Source organism: Crocuta crocuta, unplaced genomic scaffold, assembly GCF_008692635.1.
Source record: "Crocuta crocuta isolate KB4526 unplaced genomic scaffold, BGI_CrCroc_1.0 scaffold513, whole genome shotgun sequence".
In the NCBI taxonomy this organism is placed as follows: Eukaryota; Metazoa; Chordata; class Mammalia; order Carnivora; family Hyaenidae; genus Crocuta; species Crocuta crocuta.
This window is the reverse complement of record NW_027527461.1, coordinates 441,167-454,763: the sequence shown is the minus strand read 5'-3', so window position 1 is coordinate 454,763 and position 13,597 is coordinate 441,167. Positions and strand designations below refer to the sequence as shown.

General features: G+C 40.7%; 2 non-coding genes and 1 pseudogene across 2 annotated transcripts; 1 reads left to right on the top strand and 2 right to left on the bottom strand.

The window, feature by feature from the left end:
• Window positions 1-4,860: 4,860 nt before the first annotated feature.
• On the bottom strand, window positions 4,861-4,932 carry TRNAE-CUC (transfer RNA glutamic acid (anticodon CUC)). The gene has a single exon. It is a non-coding gene; the product is annotated as a tRNA-Glu (tRNA).
• A 248-nt stretch (window positions 4,933-5,180) lies between these two features.
• TRNAL-CAA (transfer RNA leucine (anticodon CAA)) lies at window positions 5,181-5,286 on the bottom strand. Its single transcript has 2 exons — window positions 5,249-5,286; window positions 5,181-5,226 (listed from the first exon to the last, which is right to left on the bottom strand). It is a non-coding gene; the product is annotated as a tRNA-Leu (tRNA).
• Window positions 5,287-8,115: 2,829 nt separating this feature from the next.
• Window positions 8,116-9,394, top strand: LOC144231261 (homeobox protein NANOG-like; annotated as a pseudogene).
• Window positions 9,395-13,597: the final 4,203 nt, after the last annotated feature.

Sequence of the window (13,597 nt, the reverse complement as noted above, 5' to 3'; positions counted from 1 at the left end):
ATTCTGTGTCTCCCTCTCTCTCAGCCCCTCCCCTGCTCATGCTGTCTCTCTCTCAGAAATAAATAAAACATTTTTAAAAATGGACCGCTTTCTTTTTTTTTAGCGTTTTTTATTTATTTCTAGGAGAGAGAGAGACAGCGTGAGCAGGGGAGGGTCAGAGAGAGAGGCAGTCACACACTGAAACAGGCTCCAGGCTCTGAGCTGGCAGTCAGCACAGAGCCCGACGCGGGGCTCGAACCCATGAACCGCGAGATCACGACCCAAGCGAAAGTCGGACGCTTAACCGACTAAGCCACCCAGGCGCCCCCAAAAAATGGACCACTTTCTTTGACCATACAGAAAAATAATTCAAAATAGATGAAAGACCTAAATGTAAGACCATCAAAATCCTACAGGAGGAAATAGACAACAACTCCTTTACCCTTGACCACAGCAACTACCTACTTAGGCATGTATCCAGAGGCAAGGGAAACAAATGCAAAAATAAACTATCTGGACCTTATCAAGATAAAAACCTTCTGCACAGTGACGGAAACAATCAACAAAACTAAAAGGCAACTGATGGAATGGGAGAAAATATTTGCAAATGACACATCTGATAAGGGGTTAGTATCGAAAATCTATAAAGAATTTATCAAACTCAGTGCCCATAAAATAAATAATACAGTGAAGAAATGGACAGAACACATAGACACTTTTCCAAAGAAGACATCCAGAAGTCTAAGAGACATGTGAGAAGATGCTCAACGTTACTCATTCATCAGGGAAATACAAATCAAAACCACAGTGAGATACTCCCTCACACTGGTCGGATTGTCTAAAATTAAGAACTCAGAAAACAACAAGGGCGCCTGGGTGGCTCAATGGGATGCGCGGCTGACCTTGGCTCAGGTCGTGATCTCACAGCTCGTGGGTTCGAGCCCCGCGCCAGGCTCTGTGCTGACAGCTAGCTCGGAACCTGGAGCCTGCATCAGATTCTGTGTCTCCCTCTCTCTCTCTGACCTTCCCCTGTTCGCTCTGTCTCTCAAAAATAAACAAAACATCTTTAAAAAAATTTTTTTTAAAATAAAAACAAAAGATGTTGGCGAGAATGCAGAGAAAGAGGAACCCTTTAGTAATGTTGGTGGGAATGCAAACTGGTGCAGCCACTCTAGAAAACAGTATGGACATTCTTCAAAAAATTAAAAATAGGGGCACTTGGATGGCTCAGTCGGTTGAGTGTCCAACTTCAGCTCAGATCATGATCTTGAGGTTCACAGATCTGAGCCTCGAGCTGGGCTCTGTGTCGACAACTCAGAGCTGAAGCCTGATTTGGCTTCTGTGTCTCCTCTCTGCCTCTCCCCTACTCGCTCTCTGTCTCTCTCTCTCTCAAAAATAAACACTAAAATAAATTTTTAAAAAATTAAAAATAGAACAACCCTACAACCCGATGTGGGAAACAAAGGCAGAAGGAAATGGCAGATAAAATTAAATTTGCTTAGGATCTGCAGCCCATTGACAAATACTTGAGGCTGGCAGAGTATAAAATTTCTCTAGGAACTCCCTACTGTCTTAATGTTTAATGCTTTGCTAGAGGGAAAAACAACCTTACCTTGAGAATGGCTGGGCCTCCAGTATCCTGTGAGTCTTTAGCATGTGAAAGTTCCTTTGGAAACTTCCCCTTGACTTTATACACACACACACCCCGCCCCCAACTCTCAGGTATATAAAGTCTCTCCTCATGGGCCTGGGGCAGCACTTCCTGTCCACAGGTCCTGTCCCTGTTCTTTAATAAAATCACCTTTTTTTGCACCAAAGATGTGTCAAGAATTCTTTCTTGGTTATTGACTCCAGACCCCCACCTCTCCAAAAAACCTTCATCACAACCCAGCAATTGCGCTACTAGATATTTATCCAATACAAAATGCTGATTCAGAGGGGCACATGCACCCCAATGTTTATAGCAATGCTATCAACAATAGCCAAATTATGGAAAGAGCCCAATGTTCATCAACCGATGAATTAATAAAGAAGATGTAGTATGTGTTTGTATGTATATATTACAAATGTTATTCAGAGATTTAAAAAAAATGAAATCTTGCCATTTGCAACAACCTGCATGGAACTAGAGTGTATTACACTAAGCAAAATAAGTCAATCAGAGAAAGACAAATATCATATCATTTTACTCATATGTGGAATTTAAGAAATAAAACACATGAACATATGGAAAGGGAAGGAAAAATAAGATAAAAACGGAGAAGAAGCAAACCATAAGACACTCTTGAATACTGAGAACAGGCTGGGGTTTGCTGGAGGGAGATGGGTGGAGGGATGGGCTGGGAGGGTTTGACATTGGGGAGGGCACTTATTGGGATGGACACTGGGTGTTCTGTGTAGGTGACAAATCACTGGGTTATATCCTGAAACCAATTTACACTGTACATTGACTAATTTGAATTTACATAAATAAAGTTTAAAATAATATGCTCAAATAGCTTATGGAAGTCATAGACACACAACTAAAATAAATCTAAATAATGAAGCGTCATCAAATAGATATTAGTATATTGAAATTTTAAAAATGAAATTAAGTAGAATTTATGGAGTTTAAATTTATTAGGGTGTTTCATCAACAGATTTGAGCAGGCAAAAGAAAGAACCAGTAAACCTGAAGAGAAGAAAATCAATCATAAATTCTGAAACAGAAAATAGAGAAATAGTCTCTGAAAACAGTACACCAACCAATTAAGCATATTAAACATAATGGGAGTTCAGAAGGTGACAAAAATGAGAAAAGAGTAGCAACAACATTTGAAAAAATACTACCTGAACACTTCCCAAATTGATGAACGACATGAATCTACATATCAAAAAAACATCAATGATCTCTAAACAGGGTAAACTACAAAAAGACTCACAGTTAGACACATTATAATCAAACTGTGACAAGCCAAAAACAGAGACTACTGAAAGCAGCAAGAAGGAAACAAATTATATGCAAATGATTATCACTTAGAATAATAGATTTCTCATCAGAAATGACAAAAAGCCAAGTGCAGTGAGACAATGTGTTCAAAGTGCCTAAAAAAGATTTGTTACCCAAACTATTCTTCAAAATGAAAAACATTTATTTCCATATACACACATCCTGAGGACTTTTACTATAAAAGTGCTAATAAAATTCCTTCTGCTGAAATGAAAGGATACTTTATGGTCACTTGAATCTGTACAAAAAAATAAAAGTAACTACATGGGTAAATACAAAAAAAATTTTTTAAAGATATGTGGTTTGCAAATACTTTTTTTTCTGTCTGTATCTTGCCTTTTAAGAAGGTCTTCTGCAGAATGAAGTTTTAATTTTGACAAGGTCTGATTTAATGTTGTTTTCTTGGGGCACCTGGGTGGCTCAGTTGGGTAAGCACTGGACTTCAGCTCAGGTCATGATCTCATAGTTGATGAGGCCAAGCCCTGTGTCCAGCTCTGTGTTGATAGTGCAGAGCCCGGAGCCTATTTGGGATTCTGTCTCTGCCTCTCTCTCTGCCCCTTCCCTGCTCACACTCTGTCTCTCTCATTTTCAAAAATAAATAAACATTTTAAAAACTGATGTATTCTTTTATGGATCATACTTTTGTTGTCATTTCTAAGAACTCTTCATTAAGCCCTAAGTCCTGAGGATTTTCTCCAGTTTTATAGTTTTATATGTAATGTAGTTTTCTCTGTAATATTTAAATCTGTGATTCATTTTGAGCTGATTTTTGTGTAAAATGTGAGCAGTTTCTCAAATAAAGTGTGCTCATCTTCTAACAAACTTTATATATACTAACCTAGCCATCATTTACTATGCCTTGCTCCATAATGGGCTAAAGGGCTAAATTACAAAAACAAAAACAAAAACAAAAACAAAAACAAAACAAAAAGAGAGAGCAACTGCTAGAGCACAGTAAAGCAGAGGTAAAATTCTTTGTCCTAGGTTTGGGGCTGTCTGGGAAGCCAGGTTCTAAATAACAAAGAAGTAGAGGTATCTTGCAGCCCTGTAGTGCAGCCCTGGCCTGGAGGTCTAGAAAGTTGCCCAAGGAGAAATAAATATTTTTATAAACAATAAATTAGTCATGGAGGCTCAGAATATTATATAAATGTTAAGAAGATAGACTTAAAATGTGATTTAAATGTTTTCATTATTAAAATATATTTTTCCACAGGCATTACAATGGAAAAATGGACAATGAAAATTTCTAGAATAAAATTTTTTTAAAGGAAATTATAAAAGATATTTTGGGGACAACTGCGGGAAATTTGAATGTGAACTGACATATGACAATATGTTAATATTGATTTTCTTAGGTCTGACTTTGAATAGCCTAATGATGTCTACAACTTTCACATGGTGGGGAAGCTGAGGATGCATTAGAGAAAAAGAGAATGTGGCAAAATATTTATCAGTGTTGTATTTAGATAGAGAGAGCACTGGTGTTTGTTGTGTCATTATTTTAATTATTCACCGTATTTTCAAAATTAAAAGGTAGATGTTGGAACAGCGGAGAATTACCAGACTTTCTTCCATAGCAACAATTGCTTGAGTCCTTGTGAGGAGCTAAGGTCCAGCTGAGCAGCCCCTCTATATTACATGTGCTATCTTAAAGGCCTTTTGGACACCTAGAGAGATGCTTTAACCCCAGAAATATGGCAGCATCACTTAGCGCTACCTACATCCTAGGTATAGGACAATGAAAAACACATCCATTGCTCATTAACCGTAGTAACTTTCACTTCTCATTATGACTTTCAGCCAAAATAGCCACCGTCTCATAATGACTTTTGGCCAAAGGAGAGTCACCCGGTACACAGCGAGGTTTTGAAGCGTAAAGAAAGAAACGCACATTCCCTGACCGGGAATCGAACCTGGGCCGCGGCGGCGAGAGCGCTGAATCCTAACCACTAGACCACCAGGGAACACCTAGCAGTTGCGTTTGTAATGAGCTAGATTAAATATGTGATGTATGACGTAAATTGGGAGCAATGAGTATGATTGGATAAATTTCAAGTGACTAAACTTTCTCCCCCTCCTAGTAGCAGCCCTTCCTCCACTGCAGATGCAGAAAACTGGAGAACAGCGGCGATATGAGAATATGAGTACTGCTGCTTTCTCAGAAAAGAAACGAAGGTGTTGGGGTCCTTTAGAGAAGTAAATAGAAAGTGTGTGTCAGAAGTGGGATTCGAACCCACGCCTCCATTCAGAGACCAGAACACCCGCAGGGAAGGTAAGCACCTTGAGTCTGGCACCTTAGGCCACTCGGCCATCCTGACACCCGAGGAGGCACTTTCCTGTGTGAAGTCCACTGCCTGTGTGGGCCTGCGGAGCTACTCTGCCCCTGCCACTCAGGCTGCAGACCATCTTCCTGCCTGCAGCTCGACTGGAATTCTAAACTACCGGATCTGTTTTGCACCTGGGACTGTCTAACCTCCATCTCCCCAGCGGGGAATCGAACCAGTCGAACCAGGGGCAAGTGCAATCTCACTAGAAAACTAGAAGGGTTCGTGACCGCTGCGCAGGCATCCCACTCAGCAAAGGCAAGAAACTGTAGTAGCTAAGGCAAAAGAGCATGGGCCAGGCTGCTGCCCACCCTAGCCTTCCTTGGTGAAACTCTTTCTAGTTAATACATGGAAAGCACGTGGAAATATACTTGCCAAAGATACATTGTTTTTATTATTATTAGGTATTTCTGCCTTATTGTCCCTGGCATACCCATCCTTCAAGATCCACTCCTCCTCTGCAAGTCGCACAGCCATAGTTAAGGATAATGGAGAAATAGTGTTAAAGAAAAAGATTATTCTAACTGTTAAAGGGGAAAAAATATTCATTCATGGCACTTGTTAAAGTACTGTAAGGAAGATATTATTTAAGGGCTGCTACCAAGATAGGTGTAGGCACCACTGCCATAATGTCTTGCAGTGGGTGGGAGGGAGATTGGACTCAATTCATAATACAACAAAGAAAAGTGAAATTTTATAGTTAAGGAACCAGGTGGGGGTCAGTGGATAGAAAAGTAGTAGGAGAAAATATCATCGAGGGTAAGGCAAGAATTCTATCTGAAATGGCCTAACAGAATTCTCCCTGAATGAAGGCCAGGGTGATAAGATCTCACCTTGGGGATAGTAGAGGATGAGGAACCCCATTAGATATCTAGGATGATCAGATATCAAGGATGGGAGATTCTGACTAAACTTATTTAGCAGGAATCTTGCTAAAATTGGACAATGAAGAGACAAACATGGATGTTCAAGTCCAGCCTAGTAGAAAAAGAATTTAGGGAGGCAATTAACAAAGGGGTGCAAAGACAGCTGGTGTGTTTTAGCCACCAAAGGGAAGGGCCAACTCTTCTGCTCCAGACTACATACCATTCACTCATTCACTCATTCACCGAGTCTTTATTGAGGGTCCACTGAAAATATAGCAATAAACAAACACAGAAACCCCTGTCCTGGAAAACTCACTGCACACATACCAAAATTTTATTCAGTTCATTAATGAACAACCCCGAATGATATTATAACCAATTGAAAGGAGATTTTGAAGAGTGTCGAAGGCCGGCTCCGGCAGGTCCAGGGGTCCCTGAAGGATGGACGGTGTCGGCGAGAGAGAGAGTGAGAGAGCCCCAAGACCCTTTCTGATCACCAGGCAGGCCTCTCCGTCCTGTCGGTTTTGGTGTCTTTATTTATAGGTCAAATGTTAACATGGTATCAGGAAATGGAATTTTTATAATGGATAGCTCTTTGTGATAAGTTGTTTTTGGAAAATGTACAGAAACAGGTTTTACAGAAGTCTTCTTGCAGAACTGCTCCAATTATAGTGAGGTTGAGTAACTAAGAAAATAACAAGGTGTCCACATTTTAATAACGCTAAGATTAAGTCATAGGTTTGTAGATACTCTTATCCATCCTCATCATAGCTGCCAGGGTAAGGGAAGGTGTTTGTGGAATGTAGGTCTTAGGGAAGTGGTTGCTATACACCATCAGTTAGCAAAGGTGTATGTAGTAACTTATCTTCTGCCCTTATCTGTTCCTTCTCTCTAAGTTAGGCTCTTTGTCTCCAGGCAAGACTTGCTTTTCCAGTTATATGCTTTATTGCACCGGAGAGCCAACCATACCTTTAAAGAGTTTAGCTCATTTCCAATACATAGAATAGCCTCTTTGAGTGCATTTACCTTTGTGTCTACTTTTATGATTTCTTGAATAGCTAGGGCATGAAAGACATTTTTGGTTAGTTGATTTACATGTTGAGCTGTATGAACATCTTGGACTAACGCAACAGTAGAAACAGAATTGTACATGTAAAGGTGAATCTTTTATGAGTAAGGGTCATTAGCCTGTTCATAGCTCAAGGGAAAGTATGGAGGGAAACAGGAACTTCTGGAGACACGATGTCTGTTCCCATAATCAAAAGAAGAAGTTCCCACAATAAGTTCCTTCACAAGGTGCAATCATCATACCAGGGCCGGAATAAGGGGAAAAGTCACTCCCGATATTGATCAACAAGGTACCTTAGGGGTCAGTGCTCAAGCAGAAATAATTGTGTGTGGGTGGATATCGGTTATCATCTGATTGGCAAGAGACCATGCAAACTTGCTTTAACCTCACCAGTTTTCTCGACTTGTGGGCTCAGAATGGCTCCCAACAGAAGAGTTTTAAAAATAATCAGTCAACCAAAGAAATGTTGAGAAAAGACCGCTAACAGATGGAAGGGTAGGTAATAAACTGTGATGTTTAAAGATATGGTTTCCACTTTGGGGTGATTCTTTCTTTTTTATTTTTTAAAATGTCTTATTTATTTCTGAGAGAGAGAGACAGAGTGAGCAAGGAAGGGTCAGAGAGAGAGAGACAGAATCCAAGGCAGGCTCCAGGCTCTGAGCTAGTGGTCAGCACAGAGCCCGATGCGGGGCTTGAACCCAAGAACCGTGAGATCATGACCTGAGCCAAAGTTGGACGCTTAACCAACAGAGCCACCCAGGTACCCCTTAGGGGGAAATCAGAGTATACACAGGAATCTTTGGCCTTACTCCCGGACATAAATAATTTGCATTGCTATCAGTTTTTACCTGCAGAATTATAAAATAACCAAATCAATCAAAGGTGCCCATGGAATCAGTTACCCCCGTCCCCCTCCGCCAAGGTCTGCTAAACAATGCTAAGCAGTCCACTGTTAGTACGCTTAGCATCTAAAATGACAAGAGCTGGACAGTAAAGCAGTCAAAATGGATTTTATTCAGGAACTATTACAGTAGGGGATATGAAACTTCATATAGAACTGGGCTCAACTCTAAATACAGCAAGGACAAGTGAGGATTTATAGTCAAGGAGTAGGATGAGAGTCAGTGGATGGAAAATGATTGAGAAGAGACAAGAATAAGGAGATTCTTACTATACTGACTTAACAGGATGTCTGCTGAAGGCAGGCCAACCATGAGATATCACCTGGAGGTTGGGGAGGAATTAAGAACTTGATTATATATGGAGGATGATAAGATACCACGTGTGGAATTCTTGATAAACTGACCTAGCAGGATTATTAAAATTTGTCTCTGCAGCTGTGACCAAACTAAGGTTCCATGGCTCCAGTTTTCCTGTTCCCCACCCAGTCTGGACTACCAGGCCACTACCTTTTGCATTACAATGGCCTTGTAACAGTAGGGTGGATCCAGCTCAGCCCCAATGCCCATCTTATCCCAAAGCACCCTATTCTAGGGACTCTTCAACACCTGAGATGGGCCTGAAGAAAATTATGCATCCTTGCAAATGTCATCTGTTGAGACACCTCACACGGAGACTATCTCTCTCTTCCTTTCTCTATGGATTTGCTTATTCAGGACAGCCCCGATTCTTCCACTAGTCCCAGACTAAAACTACTACCTGCTTCCATAGAGGAGAGCACAATGAAGAAGGAAGATACAGCCCAGAGCAAGAAACAGAAGATCAAAACAATGTTCTCTCAGACTCAGCTATATGTACTCAATGATAGATTTCAGAGACAGAAATACCTCAGTCTCCAGCAGATGCAAGAACTTTCCAACATTCTGAACGTTAGCTATAAGCAGGTTGAGACCTGGTTCTAGAACCAGAGAAGGAAATGTAAGAGGTGGCAGACAAACAACTGGTCAAAGAATAGCAACGGTGTGACTCAGAACAGCTCAGCAACTCCAGAATACCAGGCTTCTATTCCAGTCACTGGGGATACCTGATGAGCACTTCTGGAAAATTTCCAAAATGAAGCAACCAGATCTGGAATAATGCAAATCGAAGCAACCACACCTGGAACAGCCAGTCTTGTGTGTTGATTGAGTATATTATTCAATCTCAATTTGGGCAGTGGCTGCATCTCCTAGGATTTGTCTTCTGGAGTCCTATAACTCTGCCTTGATATTCTGTTTTTCTTTATGCTTATTGTGTCAATTCAGGAGATATGATTGGAGTCTAATTAAAGAGATTTCAGTAGCATTGGCTGCTATCAACAACATGATAAAAGATGTTTCTGTCTGTAGATAACTAGATATGATGCTAGTTTGGGTATATTTAGGCCCTAGAACCTAACCTCAAGAATAGAAAGTAGAAATGTAGAGCTGTGTGATAAAGGATTATTTGTATTTTCTGAGATTGAGAGACTTTATTTTTAATAACCTCAGTTATTTCAGCAAAGGGTTAAGTTATAATGCATTTCATTGACTTCCTCTGCCCCTTGTGCTGTTTTACTACATCTCCTAATTTGTTCATTATTCTAGTATTTGTAGAAAGATATTTTGCATTTTAATATATCATGATAATAGTACCAGTTGGGCTGGTTGATTTATAGGTTTAAGTATAAATAAGCAAAATACCCACTTTGCTTAAAAAAAAAAAAAAAGACTCTGCAAGGATGAACATGGGAGCCCAAGGTCAAGGCCTAGTTGAAAAGAGGGTTACTGAAGTAAAGTGGGCCTGCTTCTCAGTGAGTTATAGAACAGATTACCACTAGGTAGTGGAGTTGCCTCACAAGGTCCTCTGTATTTGTACAAATAAGGAGACACAGAGAATAATTTCCAAAGCTCTATCTCCCCAAACAAGGGAAACTTTAGGGCTACTTTAGAGTTTGGGACGAATATTCATAAGGATATTTTATTCATATCTTATTCATATTAATAAGGGTTTTTTATTAATATTAATAAAGGGATTTTAACATTATAATGAGGCTGAAGTAACTATTGGTCACCTCTGGCACTTTCTGATTCATCTGGCTAGGCTCTCCCTCATATGTTTGTTTTTCTGCTCCAGCCATCTGTTAGTTTGTTTCCAAACGGTAAGACTGACAGCTAAACAGAAGCTTCTAGGAGTTTAGTTTCTTTTTTCTTTTTTCTTTTTTTAAATGTCTTATTTACTTCTAGGAGAGAGAGAGAGAGAGCGTGAACAGGGGAGGGTCAGAGAGAGAGGGAGTCACAGACTCTGAAACAGGCTCCAGGCTCTGAGCTGGCAGTCAGCACAGAGCCCGACGCGGGGCTCGAACCCACGAACCGCGAGATCATGACCTAAGCGAAAGTCGGACGCTTAACCGACTAAGCCACCCAGGCGCCCCTAATTTCTTTTTTTAAAATTAATTTTTAAATGTATATTTATGAGAGAGAGAAAAAGAGCGCGCACGCATGAGCAGAGGAGGAGCAGAGAGGAAGACACAGAATCTTGAAGCAGGCTCCAGGCTCTGAGCAGTCAGCACAGAGCCTGACACAGGGCTCTAACTCACAAGACATGAGATCATGATCTGAGCCACCCAGGTTCCCTAGGAGTTTAGTTTCTTAAAGGAAGATTGACAGTTAACCAGAATCTTCTACTATAAATTTCCCAAGTTCAGGGGGTCAGGCCAGTGACAAGAGGAGCCTAACTAAAGTTTAGTCAAGGGGAATCTTTGTCACTCGTCATCACTGTTGTCTATTTCCAAGTTTTAGATAATCATTTCTTATCACCTTGAACCTCTGTCTGAAAGGAGGACATGAGCATTAGAAGACAGAGAATGGTGTTTTCTATAATGCTGATGATAATATCCAACTCCTCTGGTGGGCTACTTGGCTTTCATAACTTTTGGCCAGCTTGGCTCTACCCCACAGACTCCCATGTGCCCCAGTGAGCTAGCTGCCTATTCTTCAACATGCTTGATCTGCCTTCATTCCCACTGCCATGCCCAGAAAAAGCCCTGCTCTACCTAAGACCCTGGAGGGCAAGACTGGGGAAGCAACTGAGAAGAAAACAAAGTATCTGTTCTTAAGAAACTTACATTCCAGTAGATGAAGACCTAGAATAAACAAAATTGTTATAAGATGAGAAGGATAAGTACTGTGACAAAAATAAAGCAGAGAAAGAAAGGTAGAGAGGGATGAAGGTGATGAGAAAAGCCTCTCTCAGGATGGGTTTTTTGAGCAGAAGTTTGAAGAGGGTCAGTGACCCTGTAGCAGGATTCTCCCACAGAGAGTTGTGACACCGAGGCTTTTCTTTCCAGGAAGCAACATTATTCCAGCCAGCATCCCTCAGTTGGGTTTGTGCCCAAAGAACTGAGACCCGAACACCATGTGACATGGTTTTTTAAATACATTTTTTACTTCTTTGTCTTCCATATATGATAACACACAAACATGCAGTCTGATTAAAGTGGCCTCATGTTACAAGGTCGTGAGGGATATTGTCGCATAGGTGAATAGCAAGGTTGCCTTGAGATATTTCTTTTTTCTTTCTTTCTTTAGGGAGGGGACCCTACCACAACCGACCAGATAAAATATGTGGGGGGAGAAGGTTTCAGGCAGAGGAAAGAGCAAACACAAAGACCAACAAGGAAAGCAAAACAAATAGTATGGCTGGAACTGAGTGAGAGGGACTGATGCCAGCTTGTAGAATGACACTGAGTGAAGAGGATAGTTTTGAGCTAAGGTATGGTAAGATATTGGCTATTTTGCAAGGATGCTCTGGCTGTTGTATGGGGAGTAGACTTTAGAGTGCAAGAGTGAAGCAGAAAGAGCAGTTGAGGGGCTACTGAAAGCCCCCTTGACTACACTGTATGGCAGCAAGCCAAGTAGTGAGAGAGAGTTGAATTCTGGATACATATTGAAGGTGAAGCCAATAGGATCTGTTGATGTTGTCAACACAAAATGAAACAAACCTTGTAGAATTTCTTTTAAAAGGAAGAGGATTTTACTTGAGCTCAAGTTAGGACCATTGCTCAGGATACATAATCTTCAAAAAGAAAAGAGTCTCCCAGGGAAAGAACATTCAGGGCAGGGTTATACATGTTTTAATATAAAGAGTTACAAATTGGGAGTTTGGGAAGATGGCAGAGTAGGAGGACACTGAGCTCACCCCATCCCATGCTTGCAAACAGATATCGTCCACATCCAAATGAATAAACCAGAGAGTCATCCGAAGATTGACAGAAAAACTCCACAACTAAATATAGAGAAGAGGCTGCTTGTGATGAGTTAGGGAAGTCAGAAAGGTGGAGGGAGGCTGCTCCCAGGACGGAGGGAACTGCACACATGAAGAGAGCAGAGAAATAGGCTCTTGCACCAGGGAGCTCACATAAGGAAGACTAATCTCCATAATATTTGGCTTTAAAAACCAGAGAACTAATATCTATGAGTTTGTAAAACCAGTGAGACTTGGAGCCTGGAGCTATAAAAATCCACTGAAACAGCACTGGGAAAGCCGGGAGCTTGAGTGATAGGTGGGTTGCCACCCTGAAAGGGACAGCAGTCTGCAAGGAAAGCAACACAAAAATGGCAGTTCACACAATGCCTGGAAGCAAAAAAAGACAGATTTGTTCATACTGATTTTGGAGTTTGTTAGGGGACATCTCTGAAAACAAGGAAGACGACAGGTGCCATTTTCCTCCCCTGTCCCCCACCATAAATACAGTACCATCTGCAGAAGAATTTAACAGGTATATTCAGAACATTTCATCCTAATAGGGAAGAATACACATTCTTTTCAAGAACGTGCAAAGAATAGATCACATATTAGCACACACAAAAAAAAGCCTCAACAAATTTAAAACGGTTAAAGTTATACTATGCATCTTTTCTGACCACAATGCTATGAAACTAGAAATCAGCCACAAGAAAAAACTATGTAAGGACTACAAATATATAGAGGTTAAATAACGTGCTACTAAATAATGAATGGGCCAACCAGGAAATCAAAGAAGAAAAATAAGTACATGAAAATGAAAACACAAAGGTCCAAATCCTTTGAGATGCTGCAAAAGAGGTTCTAAGAAGGAAGTATATATCAATACAGGCCTACCACAAGAAGCAAGAAAAATCTCAAATAAACCTAACCTTACACCTAAAGGAGCTAGAAATAGAAAAACAAACAAAACCTAAAATCAGCAGAATGGATGAAATAAAGAAATATTATAGCACAAATAAATGACATAGAAACTAAAAAAAGAGGGAGGGGACAAGATGGCGGAGAAGCAAGGAGCTCCGTACTTGCACTTGCGCCCATACATCACACGGAAAAGATCTGAAGCCATTGGAAACCTTACAAAACCTGAGAGATTGGGAGAAAAAGGACTCAGAATCCACTGAGAAAGCCTTCTAATGGCTACCTC